The sequence below is a fragment of the Tachypleus tridentatus genome, chromosome 10 (genome assembly GCF_004210375.1).
Source record: "Tachypleus tridentatus isolate NWPU-2018 chromosome 10, ASM421037v1, whole genome shotgun sequence".
NCBI classification, from domain to species: domain Eukaryota; kingdom Metazoa; phylum Arthropoda; class Merostomata; order Xiphosura; family Limulidae; genus Tachypleus; species Tachypleus tridentatus.
In genome coordinates this window covers 47,479,450-47,502,690 of record NC_134834.1, presented here as the reverse complement: position 1 = coordinate 47,502,690, position 23,241 = coordinate 47,479,450, and the positions used below count along the sequence as shown (strand labels likewise).

The 23,241-nt window shown below is 22.5% G+C and overlaps 1 long non-coding RNA gene across 1 annotated transcript in view; it reads left to right on the top strand.

Moving 5' to 3' along the window:
• Window positions 1–4,647: 4,647 nt before the first annotated feature.
• LOC143229205 (uncharacterized) overlaps window positions 4,648–23,241 on the top strand; it is a 93,692-nt gene continuing 75,098 nt past the window's right edge. The window contains exon 1 of the long non-coding RNA XR_013015734.1: window positions 4,648–4,733. This is a non-coding gene — a long non-coding RNA (uncharacterized LOC143229205). The remainder of the gene's footprint in view (window positions 4,734–23,241) is intronic.

Genomic DNA, 23,241 nt, shown 5'->3' with positions numbered 1-23,241 from the left:
AAGTCGAGTTCTTGTTACAAGGACAGTACTTCAAAATTCTGTTCTTTGATAAACAAGTGTTTGTCGTACGTATCGTAGTTATTTTTATAAGTGTCTGAATTTAGAATACCAAAGTGGGAATTCTTTATACATTTTTGTTTGTGGTGCCAATAAATAAGTAGTGACACAATGTATTTATTATTTCGGACACATAGATACAGATATGCACTCCATGTCCTTAAAATAATAGTAAGATCAGAAAATATCACCAAATTAATTCTTGATATTGGATTTACCAAAAATATACATCTTCAACATTACACTGCTGGCCAAAATCTTAAGGCCAATGAACATAAAAACAAAATATGCATTTTGTGTCGTAAGACTCAACCACGTATTTGAGTAGAGCTTCCAAAGATGAAAATAACAAAAGGGAAAATAAAATTGAAAAACTTTTTTAGCATTTAATAGAGAAAATGTGAACACAAATGAAATTAGCCTAAATACTAACTGGTCAAAAGTTTAAGACCATACCAAAAAGAAGTCCTAAACAGGGTAGGACATGCCTAACAAGAGGTAGCAGTAGTGAGTTGTATGGCAGTCATTGCGAATAACTTCAAACATTTGCTTTTAATACCTAGTGGATGAATTAATTAAATACAGAAGTAGTTACCAAAAATTATTTTAGTCATTAAAACATGACTATTTAACTCTATAGACAAGGGAAAACTGCTGTCTGCAATAACATGTACGGAAGCGTCATAAATCACGAGAAGTATTCTCCCCAATTTCAACAAACATATACCAAATAGAAAGGCCGAACGTACACCCTGAACTTCCCTCGAGGCTTTTGTTTGTTTGGGAATTTCGCACAAAGCTACTCGAGGGCTATCTGTGCTAGCCGTCCCTAATTTAGCAGTGTAAGACTAGAGGGAAGGCAGCTAGTCATCACCACCCACCGCCAACTCTTGGGCTACTCTTTACCAACGAATAGTGGGATTGACCGTCACATTATACACCCCCACGGCTGGGAGGGCGAGCATGTTTAGCGCGACGCGGGCGCGAACCCGCGACCCTCGGATTACGAGTCGCACGCCTTACGCGCTAGGCCATGCCGGGCCTCCCTCGAGGCAAAATGTAATTTTGACTTGGGTCACTTAACTGTTCCATAAGGTATCGGGAATGCACTGTTTCTGCTTTCTAGACAAGGTTGGACATTTCATAGCTAAAATTAGCTTGATCGATGTTCACAGATGTCCTGGACACAGGCTTCCAAAACAATAGCTTTAATATATTTCTGGTTCTTACAATTATTTGTTTCATTTGTTATTCAAGAGTGTTACATGAAAGAAAAAGTTGCGTTGCAGGTAAATGTTTTTATCACAGAAATGAAGACAACAAGTACTACCTAATGTTCATATTACTTTGTTCAAGTTAACTGTCAGCACTAATACTTATAACGTATATTGAGAGTTTACAAAATGCCAGAGACATACACAAGAACTATCGATACAGTCTTCTCGATGTCTTCATGGTAAGTATTTTTACGTCAAACATTTATGGACCTCCTTTTAATACCGAGTGGTTAAATTAATTAAATACAGAAGTAGTCACGATAATTTTTTTAATGATTGAGATAATAAAACATGACTATTTAACTCTATTAACAAAGGAAACTGCTTTATGCAGTTCCATGTATGGAAGCGTCATAAACCACGAGAAGATCTTCTTCCCAATTTTAGCTAATCTATATCAACAGAAAAGGCCGAATTTACATCCTGAACTGCCCTCGAGGCAAAACGTAATATTGAATTGAGTCACTTAACTGTGCGATTAGGCATCGGGAATACATTGTTTCTGATTTCTAAACAAGGGTAGATATTTCAGAGGTGAAATTAGCTTTTTCGATGTTCACAGATGTCCTAGACACACGCTTTCAAAACTATAGCTTTAATATATTTCTGCTTCTTAATCATTGTTAGTTTCTTTTATTACTCAAGAGTGTTACATACAAAGTAAAAGTAGCTTTGCAGGTATAAGTTTTTATAACAGAAATGAAGACAACAGGTCTACACAAGGCTCATCTTCCTTTGTTCAATTTAACTGTCTATACAGTCCTCTCGATGTTTTCAAGGTAAGTATTTTTACGTCAAACATTTATCAACCTTCTTTTAATACCGAGTGGTTAAATTAATTAAATACAGAAGTAGTCACGATAATTTTTTTAATGATTGAGATAATAAAACATGACTATTTAACTCTATTAACAAGGGAAAACTGTTTTGTGCAGTACTATGTATGGAAGCGTCGTAAACCACGAGGAAGTCTTCTTCCCAATTTTAGCTAACTTATATCAAAAGGAAAGGCCGAACTTACACCATGAACTGTTCTCGAAACAAAGTGTAATTTTGACTTGGGTCACTTAACTGTGCGATTAGGTATTGGGAATACATTGTTTCTGATTTCTAAACAAGGGTAGATATTTCAGAGGTGAAATTAGCTTTTTCGATGTTCACAGATGTCCTAGACACACGCTTTCAAAACTATATCTTTAATATATTTTAGCTATTTATCAATTTAAAGTTCTTTTGTCACACCAGAGTGTTTCACGCAAAGTAAAGGTTGCTTTCAAGATATAATTTTTCATCACAGAAATGAAAACATAAGGTTCTACACAATGCTTATCTTCCTTTGTTTTCAATTTAACTGTCAGCTCAAATACTTATAACGTTCACTGAGAGTTTACAAAATACCAGAGACATACGCAAGACCTATCGATAAGTTTTCATTGTAAGTATTTTTACGACAATCTTTTATCAACTTTCTTTTAATACCGAGTAGTTAAATTAATTAAATACAGAAGTATTTTCGATAAGTTTTTTAATGATTGAGAAAATAAAACATCGCTATTTAACTCTATCAACAAGGGAAAATTGCTTTGTGCAGTGCCATATATGGAAGCGTCATAAACCAAGAGAAGGTCTTCTTCCCAATTTTAGCTAATCTATATCTAAAGGAAAGGCCGAATGTACACCCTGAATTGCTCTCGAGACAAAATGTAATTTTGACTTGAGTTACTGTACAATGCGATTAGGTATCGGGAATGCATTGTTTCTGATTTCTAAACAAGGGTAGATATTTCAGAGGTGAAATTAGCTTTTTCGATGTTCATAGATGTCCTAGACTCACGCTTTTAAAACTACAGCTTTAATATATTTTTGCTCCATCTCAATGTAAAGTTGTTTTGTTACACAAGAGTGTTACACTCAAAGTAAATTTGCTTTGCAGGTATAAGTTTTTATCACAGAAATGAAGACAACAGGTACTACACAAGGCTCATCTTCCTTCGTTCAATTTAACTGTCAGTTTAAATACTTATAACGTTTATTGAGAGTTTACAAGATGCCAGAGACATACGCAAGACCTATCGATACAGTCTTCTAGATGTCTTCATGGTAAGTACTTTTACGTCAATCTATTATGAACCTTCTTTTAATACCGATTGGTTAAATTAATTAAATACAAAAGTATTTTCGATAAGTTTTTTAATGATTGAAAAAATAAAACATGGCTATTTATCTCTATTAACAAGGGAAAACTGTTTTGTGCAGTACCATGTATGGAAGCGTCGTAAACCACGAGAAGGCCTTCTTCCCAATTTTAGGTAACACATATCAAAAGAAAAGGCCGAATTTACATCCTGAACTGCCTTCGAGACAAAATGTAATATTGACTTTGGTCACTTTACTGTGCGATTAGGCATCGGGAATACACTGTTTCTGCTTTCTGCATAGAGGTGGATATTTCATAGCTGAAATTAGCTTTATCGATGTTCACGGATGTCCTAGACAGATGTTTTCAAAAATATAGCTTTAATATATTTCTGCTTTTTAATCATTGTTAGTTTATTTTGTTACTCAAGAGTGTTACATGCAAAGTAAGAGTTTCTTTGCAGGAATAAGTTTTTATCACAGAAATGAAGACAACAGGTACTACACAAGTCTCATCTTGCTTTCTTAAATTTAACTGTCAGCTCAAATACATATAACCTTTACTGAGAGTTTACAAAACGCCAGAGACATACAGAAGACCTATCGATACAGTCCTCTCGATGTCTTCATGGTAAGTATTTTTACGTCAATCTTTTATCAAACTTCTTCTAATTCCGATTGGTTAATTTAATTAAACACAGAAGTAGTCACGATATATTTTTTTAATGAATGAGAAAATAAAACATCGCTATTTAACTCTATAAAAAAGGAAAACTGCTTTGTGCAGTGCCATATATGGAAGAGTCATTATCCACGAGAAGGTCTTCTTCCCAATTGTAGGTTTGAACTGTTTTCGAGGCAAAGTGTAATTTTGTCTTGGGTCACTTAACTATGCGATTAGGTTTTGGGAATGCATTGTTTCTGATTTTTAAACAAGGGTAGATATTTCAGAGGTGAAATTAGCTTTTTGGATGTTCATAGACGTCCTAGACACACGCTTTGAAAACTATAGTTTTAATATATTTTTGCTCCATATCAATGTAAAGTTGTTTTGTTACACAAGAGTGCTACACTCAAAGTAAAAGTTGCTTTGCAAGAATCAGTTTTTATCACAGAAATGAAGACAACAGGTACTACACAAGGCTCATCTTCCTTTGTTCAGTTTAACTGTCAGTTTAAATACTTATAACGTTTATTGAGAGTTTACAAGATGCCAGAGACATACGCAAGACCTATCGATACAGTCTTCTAGATGTCTTCATGGTAAGTACTTTTACGTCAATCTTTTATGAACCTTCTTTTAATACCGATTGGTTAAATTAATTAAATACAAAAGTATTTTCGATAAGTTTTTTAATGATTGAGAAAATAAAACATGGCTATTTATCTCTATTAACAACGGAAAACTGTTTTGTGCAGTACCATGTATGGAAGCGTCGTAAACCACGAGAAGGCCTTCTTCCCAATTTTAGGTAACACATATCAAAAGAAAAGGCCGAATTTACATCCTGAACTGCCTTCGAGGCAAAATGTAATATTGACTTTGGTCACTTTACTGTGCGATTAGGCATCGGGAATACACTGTTTCTGCTTTCTGCATAGAGGTGGATATTTCATAGCTGAAATTAGCTTTATCGATGTTCACGGATGTCCTAGATATCCACGAGAAATAATTATACTAAATATAGGTTATTATACATCCTCTGTCACACTAAATATAAATAATTATACTAAATATAGGTTATTATACATACTCTGTCACTAAATATAAATTTTATAGCTGAAATTATAAGTTATTATACATAGATGTCCTAAATACAAGCTTATACTAAATATAGCTTTATTATATTACTCTGTCACACTAAATATAAATAATTATACTAAATATATACATATTATACATAAATCTGTTTACACAGAAATATAAATACATTATACTAAATATATAGTTATTATACATACTCTGTCACACTAAATATAAATAATTATACTAAATATAGGTTATTATACATCCTCTGTCACACTAAATATAAATAATTATACTAAATATAGGTTATTATACATACTCTGTCACACTAAATATAAATAATTATACTAAATATAGTTATTATACATCCTCTGTCACACTAAATATAAATAATTATACTAAATATAGGTTATTATACATACTCAGCCATACTAAATATAAATAATTATACTAAATATAGGTTATTATACATCCTCTGTCACACTAAATATAAATAATTATACTAAATATAGGTTATTATACATCCTCTGTCACACTAAATATAAATAATTATACTAAATATAGGTTATTATACATACTCTGTCACACTAAATATAAATCATTATACTAAATATAAGTTATTATACATAAATATAAATAATTATACTAAATATAGGTTATTATACATACTCTGTCACACTAAATATAAATAATTATACTAAATATAGGTTATTATATATCCTCTGTCACACTAAATATAAATAATTATACTAAATATAGGTTATTATACATCCTCTGTCACACTAAATACTAAATATAGGTTATTATACATTATACTAAATATAAATTATTATACATATAGGTCTGTCACACTAAATATAAATAATTATACTAAATATAGGTTATTATACATCCTCTGTCACACTAAATATAAATAATTATACTAAATATAGGTTATTATACATCCTCTGTCACACTAAATATAAATAATTATACTAAATATAGGTTATTATACATACTCTGTCACACTAAATATAAATAATTATACTAAATATAGGTTATTATACATCCTCTGTCACACTAAATATAAATAATTATACTAAATATAGGTTATTATACATACTCTGTCACACTAAATATAAATAATTATACTAAATATAGGTTATTATACATCCTCTGTCACACTAAATATAAATAATTATACTAAATATAGGTTATTATACATACTCTGTCACACTAAATATAAATCATTATACTAAATATAAGTTATTATACATCCTCTGTCACACTAAATATAAATAATTATACTAAATATAGGTTATTATACATACTCTGTCACACAAATACTAAATATAAATAGGTTATTATATTATACTAAATATAAATTATTATACAAATCTCTCTGTCACACTAAATATAAATAATTATACTAAATATAGGTTATTATACATCCTCTGTCACACTAAATATAAATAATTATACTAAATATAGGTTATTATACATACTCTGTCACACTAAATATAAATCATTATACTAAATATAAGTTATTATACATCCTCTGTCACACTAAATATAAATAATTATACTAAATATAGGTTATTATACATACTCTGTCACACTAAATATAAATAATTATACTAAATATAAGGTTATTATACATCCTCTGTCACACTAAATATAAATAATTATACTAAATATAGGTTATTATACATACTCTGTCACACTAAATATAAATAATTATACTAAATATAGGTTATTATACATCCTCTGTCACACTAAATATAAATAATTATACTAAATATAAGGTTATTATACATACTCTGTCACACTAAATATAAATAATTATACTAAATATAGGTTATTATACATACTCAGACATACTAAATATAAATAATTATACTAAATATAAGTTATTATACATCCTCTGTCACACTAAATATAAATAATTATACTAAATATAGGTTATTATACATACTCTGTCACACTAAATATAAATAATTATACTAAATATAGGTTATTATACATCCTCTGTCACACTAAATATAAATAATTATACTAAATATAGGTTATTATACATACTCTGTCACTGTCAAATATAGGTTACTAAATATAAATAATTATACTAAATATAGGTTATTATACATACTCTGTCACACTAAATATAAATCATTATACTAAATATAAGTTATTATACATCCTCTGTCACACTAAATATAAATAATTATACTAAATATAGGTTATTATACATACTCTGTCACACTAAATATAAATAATTATACTAAATATAGGTTATTATACATACTCTGTCACACTAAATATAAATAATTATACTAAATATAGGTTATTATACATACTCTGTCACACTAAATATAAATAATTATACTAAATATAGGTTATTATACATACTCTGTCACACTAAATATAAATAATTATACTAAATATAGGTTATTATACATACTCTGTCACACTAAATATAAATAATTATACTAAATATAGGTTATTATACATACTCTGTCACTAAATATAAATAATTATACTAAATATAAATACATTATACTAAATATAAGTTATTATACATCCTCTGTCACACTAAATATAAATAATTATACTAAATATAGGTTATTATACATACTCAGCCACACTAAATATAAATCATTATACTAAATATAAGTTATTATACATCCTCTGTCACACTAAATATAAATAATTATACTAAATATAGGTTATTATACATACTCTGTCACACTAAATATAAATAATTATACTAAATATAGGTTATTATACATACTCTGTCACTAAATATAAATCATTATACTAAATATAGGTTATTATACATCCTCTGTCACACTAAATATAAATAATTATACTAAATATAGGTTATTATACATACTCTGTCACACTAAATATAAATAATTATACTAAATATAGGTTATTATACATACTCTGTCACACTAAATATAAATAATTATACTAAATATAGGTTATTATACATCCTCTGTCACACTAAATATAAATAATTATACTAAATATAGGTTATTATACATACTCTGTCACACTAAATATAAATAATTATACTAAATATAGGTTATTATACATACTCTGTCACACTAAATATAAATAATTATACTAAATATAGGTTATTATACATCCTCTGTCACACTAAATATAAATAATTATACTAAATATAGGTTATTATACATACTCAGTCATACTAAATATAAATCATTATACTAAATATAAGTTATTATACATCCTCTGTCACACTAAATATAAATAATTATACTAAATATAGGTTATTATACATACTCTGTCACACTAAATATAAATCATTATACTAAATATAAGTTATTATACATCCTCTGTCACACTAAATATAAATAATTATACTAAATATAGGTTATTATACATACTCTGTCACACTAAATATAAATAATTATACTAAATATAGGTTATTATACATACTCTGTCACACTAAATATAAATAATTATACTAAATATAGGTTATTATACATACTCAGTCACTAAATATAAATAATTATACTAAATATAAGTTATTATACATACTCTGTCACACTAAATATAAATAATTATACTAAATATAGGTTATTATACATACTCTGTCACACTAAATATAAATCATTATACTAAATATAAGTTATTATACATCCTCTGTCACACTAAATATAAATAATTATACTAAATATAGGTTATTATACATACTCTGTCACACTAAATATAAATAATTATACTAAATATAGGTTATTATACATCCTCTGTCACACTAAATATAAATAATTATACTAAATATAGGTTATTATACATACTCTGTCACACTAAATATAAATAATTATACTAAATATAAGTTATTATACATACTCTGTCACACTAAATATAAATAATTATACTAAATATAGGTTATTATACATACTCTGTCACACTAAATATAAATAATTATACTAAATATAGGTTATTATACATACTCTGTCACACTAAATATAAATAATTATACTAAATATAGGTTATTATACATCCTCTGTCACACTAAATATAAATAATTATACTAAATATAGGTTATTATACATACTCTGTCACACTAAATATAAATAATTATACTAAATATATTATTATACATATACTAAATATAAATAATTATACTAAATATAGGTTATTATACATACTCTGTCACACTAAATATAAATAATTATACTAAATATAAGTTATTATACATCCTCTGTCACACTAAATATAAATAATTATACTAAATATAGGTTATTATACATACTCTGTCACACTAAATATAAATAATTATACTAAATATAATACATATTATACATACTCTGTCACACTAAATATAAATAATTATACTAAATATAGGTTATTATACATACTCTGTCACACTAAATATAAATACATTATACTAAATATATAGTTATTATACATCCTCTGTCACACTAAATATAAATAATTATACTAAATATAGGTTATTATACATACTCTGTCACACTAAATATAAATAATTATACTAAATATAGGTTATTATACATACTCTGTCACACTAAATATAAATAATTATACTAAATATAGGTTATTATACATACTCTGTTATTATACATACTCTGTCACACTAAATATAAATAATTATACTAAATATAATTATACATACTCTGTCACTAAATATAAATCATTATACTAAACATAAGTTATTATACATCCTCTGTCACACTAAATATAAATAATTATACTAAATATAGGTTATTATACATACTCTGTCACACTAAATATAAATAATTATACTAAATATAAGTTATTATACATACTCTGTCACACTAAATATAAATAATTATACTAAATATAGGTTATTATACATACTCTGTCACACTAAATATAAATAATTATACTAAATATAGGTTATTATACATACTCTGTCACACTAAATATAAATAATTATACTAAATATAGGTTATTATACATACTCTGTCACACTAAATATAAATAATTATACTAAATATAGGTTATTATACATCCTGTCTAAATATAAATCAAATATAGGTTATTACATAATACTAAATATAAATAATTATACTAAATATAGGTTATTATACATACTCTGTCACACTAAATATAAATAATTATACTAAATATAAGTTATTATACATACTCTGTCACACTAAATATAAATAATTATACTAAATATAGGTTATTATACATACACAGCTATACTAAATATAAATAATTATACTAAATATAGGTTATTATACATACTCTGTCACTAAATATAAATCATTATACTAAATATAAGTTATTATACATCCTCTGTCACACTAAATATAAATAATTATACTAAATATAGGTTATTATACATACTCTGTCACACTAAATATAAATAATTATACTAAATATAGGTTATTATACATACTCTGTCACACTAAATATAAATAATTATACTAAATATAGGTTATTATACATACTCTGTCACACTAAATATAAATAATTATACTAAATATAAGTTATTATACATACTCTGTCACACTAAATATAAATAATTATACTAAATATAGGTTTATACATATACATAAATATAAATAATTATACTAAATATAGGTTATTATACTCTCTGTCACACTAAATATAAATAATTATACTAAATATAGGTTATTATACATACTCTCTGTCACACTAAATATAAATAATTATACTAAATATAGGTTATTATACATACTCTGTCACACTAAATATAAATAATTATACTAAATATAGGTTATTATACATACTCTGTCACACTAAATACTAATTATATAAATAAATATAAATCATTATACTAAATATAAGTTATTATACATCCTCTGTCACACTAAATATAAATAATTATACTAAATATAGGTTATTATACATACTCTGTCACATACTCTAAATATAAATAATTATACTAAATATAGGTTATTATACATACTCTGTCACACTAAATATAAATAATTATACTAAATATAGGTTATTATACATACTCTGTCACACTAAATATAAATAATTATACTAAATATAGGTTATTATACATACTCTGTCACACTAAATATAAATAATTATACTAAATATAGGTTATTATACATACTCTGTCACACTAAATATAAATAATTATACTAAATATAGGTTATTATACATACTCTGTCACACTAAATATAAATAATTATACTAAATATAGTTATTATACATACTCTGTAACACTAAATATAAATAATTATACTAAATATAGGTTATTATACATACTCTGTCACACTAAATATAAATAATTATACTAAATATAGGTTATTATACATACTCTGTCACACTAAATATAAATCATTATACTAAATATAAGTTATTATACATCCTCCATCACACTAAATATAAATAATTATACTAAATATAGGTTATTATACATACTCTGTCACACTAAATATAAATAATTATACTAAATATAAGTTATTATACATCCTCTGTCACACTAAATATAAATAATTATACTAAATATAGGTTATTATACATACTCTGTCACACTAAATATAAATAATTATACTAAATATAGGTTATTATACATCCTCTGTCACACTAAATATAAATAATTATACTAAATATAGGTTATTATACATACTCTGTCACACTAAATATAAATAATTATACTAAATATAGGTTATTATACATACTCTGTCACACTAAATATAAATAATTATACTAAATATAGGTTATTATACATACTCTACTAAATATAAATAATTATACTAAATATAAGTTATTATACATCCTCTGTCACACTAAATATAAATAATTATACTAAATATAGGTTATTATACATACTCTGTCACAAATATAAATAATTATACTAAATATATTATTATACATATCTGTCACACTAAATATAAATAATTATAAATATAGGTTATTATACATCCTCTGTCACACTAAATATAAATAATTATACTAAATATAGGTTATTATACATACTCTGTCACACTAAATATAAATAATTATACTAAATATAGGTTATTATACATACTCTGTCACACTAAATATAAATAATTATACCAAATATAGGTTATTATACATACTCTGTAACAATAAATATAAATAATTATACTAAATATAGGTTATTATACATACTCTGTCACACTAAATATAAATAATTATACTAAATATAGGTTATATACATATACATAAATATAAATAATTATACTAAATATAGGTTATTATACATACTCTGTCACACTAAATATAAATAATTATACTAAATATAGGTTATTATACATCCTCTGTCACATACTAAAAATATAAATAATTATACTAAATATAGGTTATTATACATACTCTGTCACACTAAATATAAATAATTATACTAAATATAGGTTATTATACATCCTCTGTCACACTAAATATAAATAATTATACTAAATATAGGTTATTATACATACTCTGTCACACTAAATATAAATAATTATACTAAATATAGGTTATTATACATCCTCTGTCACACTAAATATAAATAATTATACTAAATATAGGTTATTATACATACTCTGTCACACTAAATATAAATAATTATACTAAATATAGGTTATTATACATACTCTCTGTCACACTAAATATAAATAATTATACTAAATATAGGTTATTATACATACTCTGTCACACTAAATATAAATAATTATACTAAATATAGGTTATTATACATACTCTGTCACACTAAATATAAATAATTATACATCCTGCGTCACACTAAATATAAATAATTATACATACTCTGTCACACTAAATATAAATAATTATACTAAATATAGGTTATTATACATACTCTGTCACTAAATATAAATAATTATACTAAATATAAATATTATATTATACATACTAAACTAAATATAAATAATTATACTAAATATAGGTTATTATACATACTCTGTCACACTAAATATAAATAATTATACTAAATATAGGTTATTATACATACTCTGTCACACTAAATATAAATAATTATACTAAATATAGGTTATTATACATACTCTGTCACACTAAATATAAATAATTATACTAAATATAGGTTATTATACATACTCTGTCACACTAAATATAAATAATTATACTAAATATAGGTTATTATACATCCTCTGTCACACTAAATATAAATAATTATACTAAATATAGGTTATTATACATACTCTGTCACACTAAATATAAATAATTATACTAAATATAGGTTATTATACATACTCTGTCACACTAAATATAAATCATTATACTAAATATAGGTTATTATACATCCTCTGTCACACTAAATATAAATAATTATACTAAATATAGGTTATTATACATACTCTGTCACACTAAATATAAATAATTATACTAAATATAAGTTATTATACATCCTCTGTCACACTAAATATAAATAATTATACTAAATATAGGTTATTATACATACTCTGTCATACTAAATATAAATCATTATACTAAATATAAGTTATTATACATCCTCTGTCACACTAAATATAAATAATTATACTAAATATAGGTTATTATACATACTCTGTCACACTAAATATAAATCATTATACTAAATATAAGTTATTATACATCCTCTGTCACACTAAATATAAATAATTATACTAAATATAGGTTATTATACATACTCTGTCACACTAAATATAAATAATTATACTAAATATAAGTTATTATACATCCTCTGTCACACTAAATATAAATAATTATACTAAATATAGGTTATTATACATACTCTGTCACACTAAATATAAATAATTATACTAAATATAGGTTATTATACATACTCTGTCACACTAAATATAAATAATTATACTAAATATAAATAATTATACATACTCTGTCACACTAAATATAAATAATTATACTAAATATAGGTTATTATACATCCTCTGTCACACTAAATATAAATAATTATACTAAATATAGGTTATTATACATACTCTGTCACACTAAATATATTAATAAATATATTATACTAAATATAAATATAAATTTATATAGGTTATTATACATACTCTAAATCATTACTAAATATAAATAATTATACTAAATATAAATTATTATTATACATACTCTGTCACACTAAATATAAATAATTATACTAAATATAGGTTATTATACATACTCTGTCACACTAAATATAAATAATTATACTAAATATAGGTTATTATACATACTCTGTCACACTAAATATAAATAATTATACTAAATATAAGGTTATTATACATCCTCTGTCACACTAAATATAAATAATTATACTAAATATAGGTTATTATACATACTCTGCCATACTAAATATAAATCATTATACTAAATATAAGTTATTATACATCCTCTGTCACACTAAATATAAATAATTATACTAAATATAGGTTATTATACATACTCTGTCACACTAAATATAAATAATTATACTAAATATAGGTTATTATACATATACTCTGTCACTAAATATACTAAATATAAATAATTATACTAAATATAGGTTATTATACATACTCTGTCACACTAAATATAAATAATTATACTAAATATAGGTTATTATACATCCTCTGTCACACTAAATATAAATAATTATACTAAATATAGGTTATTATACATACTCTGTCACACTAAATATAAATAATTATACTAAATATAGGTTATTATACATACTCTGTCACACTAAATATAAATAATTATACTAAATATACATACTCTGTATTATACATACTCTGTCACATTAAATATAAAAAATTATACTAAATATAGGTTATTATACATACTCTGTCACACTAAATATAAATAATTATACTAAATATAGGTTATTATACATCCTCTGTCACACTAAATATAAATAATTATACTAAATATAGGTTATTATACATACTCTGTCACACTAAATATAAATCATTATACTAAATATAAGTTATTATACATCCTCTGTCACACTAAATATAAATAATTATACTAAATATAGGTTATTATACATACTCTGTCACACTAAATATAAATAATTATACTAAATATAGGTTATTATACATACTCTGTCACACTAAATATAAATAATTATACTAAATATAGGTTATTATACATACTCTGTCACACTAAATATAAATAATTATACTAAATATAGGTTATTATACATACTCTGTCACACTAAATATAAATAATTATACTAAATATAGGTTATTATACATACTCTGTCACACTAAATATAAATAATTATACTAAATATAGGTTATTATACATACTCTGTCACACTAAATATAAATAATTATACTAAATATAGGTTATTATACATACTCTGTCACACTAAATATAAATAATTATACTAAATATAGGTTATTATACATCCTCTGTCACACTAAATATAAATAATTATACTAAATATAGGTTATTATACATACTCTGTCACACTAAATATAAATAATTATACTAAATATAGGTTATTATACATCCTCTGTCACACTAAATATAAATAATTATACTAAATATAGGTTATTATACATACTCAGCCATACTAAATATAAATCATTATACTAAATATAAGTTATTATACATCCTCTGTCACACTAAATATAAATAATTATACTAAATATAGGTTATTATACATACTCTGTCACACTAAATATAAATAATTATACTAAATATAAGGTTATTATACATACTCTGTCACACTAAATATAAATAATTATACTAAATATAGGTTATTATACATACTCTGTCACACTAAATATAAATAATTATACTAAATATAGGTTATTATACATACTCTGTCACACTAAATATAAATAATTATACTAAATATAGGTTATTATACATACTCTGTCACACTAAATATAAATAATTATACTAAATATAGGTTATTATACATACTCTGTCACACTAAATATAAATAATTATACTAAATATAGGTTATTATACATACTCTGTCACACTAAATATAAATAATTATACTAAATATAAGTTATTATACATACTCTGTCACACTAAATATAAATAATTATACTAAATATAGGTTATTATACATACTCAGCCATACTAAATATAAATCATTATACTAAATATAAGTTATTATACATCCTCTGTCACACTAAATATAAATAATTATACTAAATATAGGTTATTATACATACTCTGTCACACTAAATATAAATAATTATACTAAATATAGGTTATTATACATACTCTGTCACACTAAATATAAATAATTATACTAAATATAGGTTATTATACATACTCTGTCACACTAAATATAAATAATTATACATCCTGTGTCACACTAAATATAAATAATTATACATACTCTGTCACACTAAATATAAATAATTATACTAAATATAGGTTATTATACATACTCTGTCACACTAAATATAAATAATTATACTAAATATAGGTTATTATACATAACTAAAAATATAAATACTAAATATATTATTATACATACTCTGTCACACTAAATATAAATAATTATACTAAATATAGGTTATTATACATACTCTGTCACACTAAATATAAATCATTATACTAAATATAAGTTATTATACATCCTCTGTCACACTAAATATAAATAATTATACTAAATATAGGTTATTATACATACTCTGTCACACATAAACTAAATATAAATAATTATACTAAATATAGGTTATTATACATACTCTGTCACACTAAATATAAATAATTATACTAAATATAGGTTATTATACATACTCTGTCACACTAAATATAAATAATTATACTAAATATAGGTTATTATACATACTCTGTCACACTAAATATAAATAATTATACTAAATATAGGTTATTATACATACTCTGTCATACATACTAAATATAAATATATTATACTAAATATAGGTTATTATACATACTCTGTCACACTAAATATAAATAATTATACTAAATATAGGTTATTATACATACTCTGTCACACTAAATATAAATAATTATACTAAATATAGGTTATTATACATACTCTGTCACACTAAATATAAATAATTTACTAAAATATAAGTTATTATACATCCTCTGTCACACTAAATATAAATAATTATACTAAATATAGGTTATTATACATACTCTGTCATACTAAATATAAATCATTATACTAAATATAAGTTATTATACATCCTCTGTCACACTAAATATAAATAATTATACTAAATATAGGTTATTATACATACTCTGTCACACTAAATATATATAATTATACATACTCTGTCACACTAAATATAAATAATTATACTAAATATAGGTTATTATACATACTCTGTCACACTAAATATAAATAATTATACTAAATATAGGTTATTATACATACTCTGTCACACTAAATATAAATAATTATACTAAATATAGGTTATTATACATATACTAAATATAAATAATTATACTAAATATAGGTTATTATACATCCTCTGTCACACTAAATATAAATAATTATACTAAATATAGGTTATTATACATACTCTGTACTAAATATAAATAATTATACTAAATATAATTATACATTCTGTCACACTAAATATAAATAATTATACTAAATATAGGTTATTATACATACTCAGTCATACTAAATATAAATCATTATACTAAATATAAGTTATTATACATCCTCTGTCACACTAAATATAAATAATTATACTAAATATAGGTTATTATACATACTCTGTCACACTAAATATATACTAAATATAAATCATTATACTAAATATAAGTTATTATACATCCTCTGTCACACTAAATATAAATAATTATACTAAATATAGGTTATTATACATACTCTGTCACACTAAATATAAATAATTATACTAAATATAGGTTATTATACATACTCTGTCACACTAAATATAAATAATTATACATCCTCTGTCACACTAAATATAAATAATTATACTAAATATAGGTTATTATACATACTCTGTCACACTAAATATAAATAATTATACTAAATATAGGTTATTATACATACTCTGTCACACTAAATATAAATAATTATACTAAATATAGGTTATTATACATACTCAGCCATACTAAATATAAATCATTATACTAAATATAAGTTATTATACATCCTCTGTCACACTAAATATAAATAATTATACTAAATATAGGTTATTATACATACTCTGTCACACTAAATATAAATAATTATACTAAATATAAGTTATTATACATCCTCTGTCACACTAAATATAAATAATTATACTAAATATAGGTTATTATACATACTCTGTCACACTAAATATAAATAATTATACTAAATATAGGTTATTATACATACTCTGTCACACTAAATATAAATAATTATACTAAATATAAATTATTATACATATTATACTCTGTCACACTAAATATAAATAATTATACTAAATATAGGTTATTATACATACTCTGTCACACTAAATATAAATAATTATACTAAATATAGGTTATTATACATACTCTGTCACACTAAATATAAATAATTATACATCCTGTGTCACACTAAATATAAATTATTATACATACTCTGTCACACTAAATATAAAACTAAGTATAAATCATTATACATACTCTGTCACACTAAATATAAATAATTATACTAAATATAGGTTATTATACATACTCTGTCACACTAAATATAAATAATTATACTAAATATAGGTTATTATACATACTCTGTCACACTAAATATAAATAATTATACTAAATATAAGTTATTATACATCCTCTGTCACACTAAATATAAATAATTATACTAAATATAGGTTATTATACATCCTCTGTCACACTAAATATAAATAATTATACTAAATATAGGTTATTATACATACTCTGTCACTAAATATAATAATATAGGTTATTATACATATTCTGTCACACTAAATATAAATAATTATACTAAATATAGGTTATTATACATACTCTGTCACACTAAATATAAATAATTATACTAAATATAGGTTATTATACATACTCTGTCACACTAAATATAAATAATTATACTAAATATAGGTTATTATACATCCTCTGTCACACTAAATATAAATAATTATACTAAATATAGGTTATTATACATACTCTGTCACACTAAATATAAATCATTATACTAAATATAAGTTATTATACATCCTCTGTCACACTAAATATAAATAATTATACTAAATATAGGTTATTATACATACTCTGTCACACTAAATATAAATATTATACTAAATATAAGTTATTATACATCCTCTGTAACACTAAATATAAATATAGGTTATTATACATACACTAAATATATTATATATACTAAATATAAGTTATTATACATACTCTGTCACACTAAATATAAATAATTATACTAAATATAGGTTATTATACATACTCTGTCACACTAAATATAAATAATTATACTAAATATAGGTTATTATACATACTCTGTCACACTAAATATAAATAATTATACTAAATATAGGTTATTATACATACTCTGTCACACTAAATATAAATAATTATACTAAATATAGGTTATTATACATCCTCTGTCACACTAAATATAAATAATTATACACTAAATATAAATAATTATACTAATATAAATTATTATACTATACTGTCACACTAAATATAAATAATTATACTAAATATAGGTTATTATACATACTCTGTCACACTAAATATAAATAATTATACTAAATATAGGTTATTATACATACTCTGTCACACTAAATATAAATAATTATACTAAATATAGGTTATTATACATACTCTGTCACACTAAATATAAATAATTATACTAAATATAGGTTATTATACATCCTCTGTCACACTAAATATAAATAATTATACTAAATATAGGTTATTATACATACTCTGTCACACTAAATATAAATAATTATACTAAAATATATACTTATTATACATACTGTCACACTAAATATAAATAATTATACTAAATATAGTTATTATACATACTCTGTCACACTAAATATAAATAATTATACTAAATATAGGTTATTATACATACTCTGTCACACTAAATATAAATCATTATACTAAATATAAGTTATTATACATCCTCTGTCACACTAAATATAAATAATTATACTAAATATAGGTTATTATACATACTCTGTCACACTAAATATAAATAATTATACTAAATATAGGTTATTATACATACTCTGTCACACTAAATATAAATAATTATACTAAATATAGGTTATTATACATACTCTGTCACACTAAATATAAATAATTATACTAAATATAAATTATTATACATCCTCTGTCACACTAAATATAAATAATTATACTAAATATAGGTTATTATACATACTCTGTCACACTAAATATAAATAATTATACTAAATATAGGTTATTATACATACTCTGTCACACTAAATATAAATAATTATACTAAATATAGGTTATTATACATACTCTGTCACACTAAATATAAATAATTATACTAAATATAGGTTATTATACATACTCTGTCACACTAAATATAAATAATTATACTAAATATAGGTTATTATACATACTCTGTCACACTAAATATAAATAATTATACTAAATATAGGTTATTATACATACTCAGCCACACTAAATATAAATCATTATACTAAATATAAGTTATTATACATCCTCTGTCACACTAAATATAAATAATTATACTAAATATAGGTTATTATACATACTCTGTCACACTAAATATAAATAATTATACTAAATATAGGTTATTATACATACTCTGTCACACTAAATATAAATAATTATACTAAATATAGGTTATTATACATACTCTGTCATACTAAATATAAATAATTATACTAAATATAGGTTATTATACATCCTCTGTCACACTAAATATAAATAATTATACTAAATATAGGTTATTATACATACTCTGTCACACTAAATATAAATAATTATACTAAATATAGGTTATTATACATACTCTGTCACACTAAATATAAATAATTATACTAAATATAGGTTATTATACATACACACTGTTATTATACATACTAAAATATAAATAATTATACTAAATATAAGGTTATTATACATCCTCTGTCACACTAAATATAAATAATTATACTAAATATAGGTTATTATACATACTCTGTCACACTAAATATAAATCATTATACTAAATATAAGTTATTATACATCCTCTGTCACACTAAATATAAATAATTATACTAAATATAGGTTATTATACATACTCTGTCACACTAAATATAAATAATTATACTAAATATAAGTTATTATACATATAGGTCATTATCTAACACTAAATATAAATAATTATACTAAATATAGGTTATTATACATACATCTGTCACACTAAATATAAATAATTATACTAAATATAGGTTATTATACATACTCTGTCACACTAAATATAAATAATTATACTAAATATAGGTTATTATACATACTCTGTCACACTAAATATAAATAATTATACTAAATATAGGTTATTATACATCCTCTGTCACACTAAATATAAATAATTATACTAAATATAGGTTATTATACATACTCTGTCACACTAAATATAAATAATTATACTAAATATAGGTTATTATACATACTCTGTCACACTAAATATAAATAATTATACTAAATATAGGTTATTATACATACTCTGTCACACTAAATATAAATAATTATACTAAATATAGGTTATTATACATACTCTGTCACACTAAATATAAATAATTATACTAAATATAGGTTATTATACATCCTCTGTCACACTAAATATAAATAATTATACTAAATATAGGTTATTATACATACTCTGTCACACTAAATATAAATAATTATACTAAATATAGGTTATTATACATACTCTGTCACACTAAATATAAATAATTATACTAAATATAGGTTATTATACATACTCTGTCACACTAAATATAAATAATTATACTAAATATAGGTTATTATACATACTCTGTCACACTAAATATAAATAATTATACTAAATATAGGTTATTATACATACTCTGTCACACTAAATATAAATAATTATACTAAATATAGGTTATTATACATACTGTGTCACGCTACATATAAATAATTATACTAAATATAGGTTATTATACATACTCTGTCACACTAAATATAAATAATTATACTAAATATAAATAATTATACTAAATATAGGTTATTAAACATACTCTGTCACACTAAATATAAATAATTATACTAAATATAGGTTATTATACATCCTCTGTCTAAATATAAATATAATACTAAATATAGGTATTATACATACTCTGTCCTAAATATAAATAATTATACTAAATATAGGTTATTATACATACTACACTAAATATAAATAATTATACTAAATATAGGTTATTATACATACTCTGTCACACTAAATATAAATAATTATACTAAATATAGGTTATTATACATACTCTGTCACTAAATATAAATAATTATACTAAATATAGGTTATTATACATCCTCTGTCACACTAAATATAAATAATTATACTAAATATAGGTTATTATACATACTCTGTCACACTAAATATAAATAATTATATTAAATATAGGTTATTATACATACTCTCATGTCACACTAAATATAAATAATTATACTAAATATAGGTTATTATACATCCTCTGTCACACTAAATATAAATAATTATACTAAATATAGGTTATTATACATACTCTGTCACACTAACTGTAAATAATTATATTAAATATAGGTTATTATACATACTCTGTCACACTAAATATAAATAATTATACTAAATATAGGTTATTATACATACTCTGTCACACTAAATATAAATAATTATACTAAATATAGGTTATTATACATACTCTGTCACACTAAATATAAATAATTATACTAAATATAGGTTATTATACATCCTCTGTCACACTAAATATAAATAATTATACTAAATATAGGTTATTATACATACTCTGTCACACTAAATATAAATAATTATACTAAATATAGTGTATTATACATACTCTGTCACACTAAATATAAATAATTATACTAAATATAGGTTATTATACATACTCTGTC